This window comes from Callorhinus ursinus, unplaced genomic scaffold (assembly GCF_003265705.2).
Source record: "Callorhinus ursinus isolate GAN/ISIS: 27379988/994484 unplaced genomic scaffold, GSC_fseal_2.0 scaffold7, whole genome shotgun sequence".
Taxonomy (NCBI): domain Eukaryota; kingdom Metazoa; phylum Chordata; class Mammalia; order Carnivora; family Otariidae; genus Callorhinus; species Callorhinus ursinus.
This window is the reverse complement of record NW_027397069.1, coordinates 23,619,187-23,621,578: the sequence shown is the minus strand read 5'-3', so window position 1 is coordinate 23,621,578 and position 2,392 is coordinate 23,619,187.

The window sequence follows — 2,392 nt, the reverse complement described above, 5'->3', positions numbered from 1 at the left end:
TTCTTTCTTTCTTTCTTTCTTTCTTTCTTTCTTTCTTTCTTTCTTTTTCTTTCTTTTTACCGTCCATGAGTCTTCCTCGTTCCCTTTCCTACTTTCTTTTTTTAATTTTATTTTATTATGTTAGTCACCATACATTACATCAATAGTTTTTGATGTAGTGTTCCATGATTCATTGTTTGCGTATAACACCCAGTGCTCCATGCAGTATGTGCCCTCTTTAATACCCATCACCAGGCTAACCCATCCTCCCATCGCCCCTCCCCTCTGGAACCCTCAGTTTGTTTCTCAGAGTCCATCATCTCTCATGGTTCGTCTTCCCCTCCGATTTTTCCCCCTTCATTTTTCCCTTCCTACTATCTTCTTTTTTTTTTAACATATAATGTATTATTTGTTTCAGAGGCACAGGTCTGTGATTCATCTGTCTTAGACAATTCACAGCGCTCACCATAGCACATACCCTCCCCAATGTCCATCACCCAGCCACCCCATCCCTCCCACCCCCCACCACTCCAGCAACCCTCAGTTTGTTTCCTGAGTGTGCATTTTCTAAAACCAGGAACATTTTCTTATGTAACAACAGCACAATTTTCAAAATTGGGAAATTACTGCTGATACAACACTATTATATACTATACAGCCTTTACTCAGATTTTACTAATAGACCAGTAAAGGCAATTACAGAAAAAGAAATTTAGGATCATGCATTACATTCAGTTTTCATATCTCTCTACTTTCCACCAATATGGAAGTCCTGAAACTTTCTTTGTAATTCTTGAAGCTGGCATCTTTGAAGAGTGCAGGATGATTGTTTTGTGGGTCCTTCAAATTAGGTTTTGTCTGACGTTTTCTCATTATTAGATTCAAGTTATAGAGGAATAGCACAGAAAGGATGCTGTGTTCTCAATGCACCACATTAGGAGGCATATGCTGTTGACTTGTCTCACTATTTGTGCTTAACTTTGATCATTTCGCTAAGGTGGTGCCTGTCATGTTTCTCCACTGTAACACTATTATGTTACCTCTTATAATTAATAGATGACTTTTGGAAAGATACTTTGAGATTGTGTAACTATCCTGTTACTCCTCAAACTTTTTTTTTTAGAGAGAGAGAATGAGATAGAGAGAGAGCATGAGAGGGGGGAGGGTCAGAGGGAGAAGCAGACGACTCCCCGCTGAGCAGGGAGCCCGATGCGGGACTCGATCCCGGGACTCCAGGATCATGACCTGAGCCAAAGGCAGTCGCTTAACCAACTGAGCCACCCAGGCGCCCACTCCTCAAACTTTCACACACTAGTTTGAGCATCCATTGATGACTACTACCTGAATCAATTAGAAGAGTATTTTTAAAATAAACTTGTTTCTAAAATGTATACCCCTCATGCCGTGCTAAATGTTAGCATAATCATAGGACTTTTATTATAGATAAATTCCTGTAATCTAAAAAACATGATAATCAATGTTAGGGGGTAAGATCCAATTTTAATATACCTAATGTTGAACTAAGGACTGTAATTTTATTGAGGGGATGCAAGTGTTCTAAAACTGACTTATGGTGATGGTTGCACCACTCAATAATGTTACTAATTCAGGGGCGCCTTGATGGTGAAATCAGTTAAATGTCCAACTTTTGATTTCGACTCAGGGTCGTGAGATCAAACCCCATGTGGGTCTCTGACCTCAGAGTGGCATCTGCTTGAGATTCTCTCTCCTCCTTCTGCCTCTCCTGTTTGTGCTCTCTCTCTCTCTCTTTCTCCAAAATAAATAAATAAATCTTAAAAAAAAAGTAAGGTTCCTAATTGAATCACTGAATTGTACACCTGAAATGGTTGGATTTTATAATATGTAAAGTACATCTCATTAACAGTATAAAAATAGGAGATAATATGAGTTAAGGAAATAATTAACTAATTTGAGTCAGAACACAGAGACAAAGGCCAGTGAAAGTGACTATTTAATATCATGATTTACATAAATAATAAATACCTCCCAACTCCAGGGTTCTTTTTTTTTAAAAAAATTTTTTTTAATTTATCAGAGAGAGAGCACAAGCAGGGGGAGCGGCAGGCAGAGGCAGAGGGAGAAGCAGGCTCCCCACTGAGCAGGGAGCCCGATGTGGGACTCGATCCCAGGACCCCGGGATCATGACCTGAGCCGAAGGCAGATGCTTAACTGACTGAGCCACCCAGACATCCCCCAACTCCAGGATTCTTAACTTTCTTTTATATCATGGGCCCTTTGGCAGTCTGATAAAGCCTATGGATACCTACTAAGAATAATGTTTTGAAAACATAAAATATATAGGATTACCAAAAACAAGTAATTCGACTGAAAACATTATAAAATATTATTTTTGTAATGTAACAACATATGAGCTTTTTAAATGCACCAAATA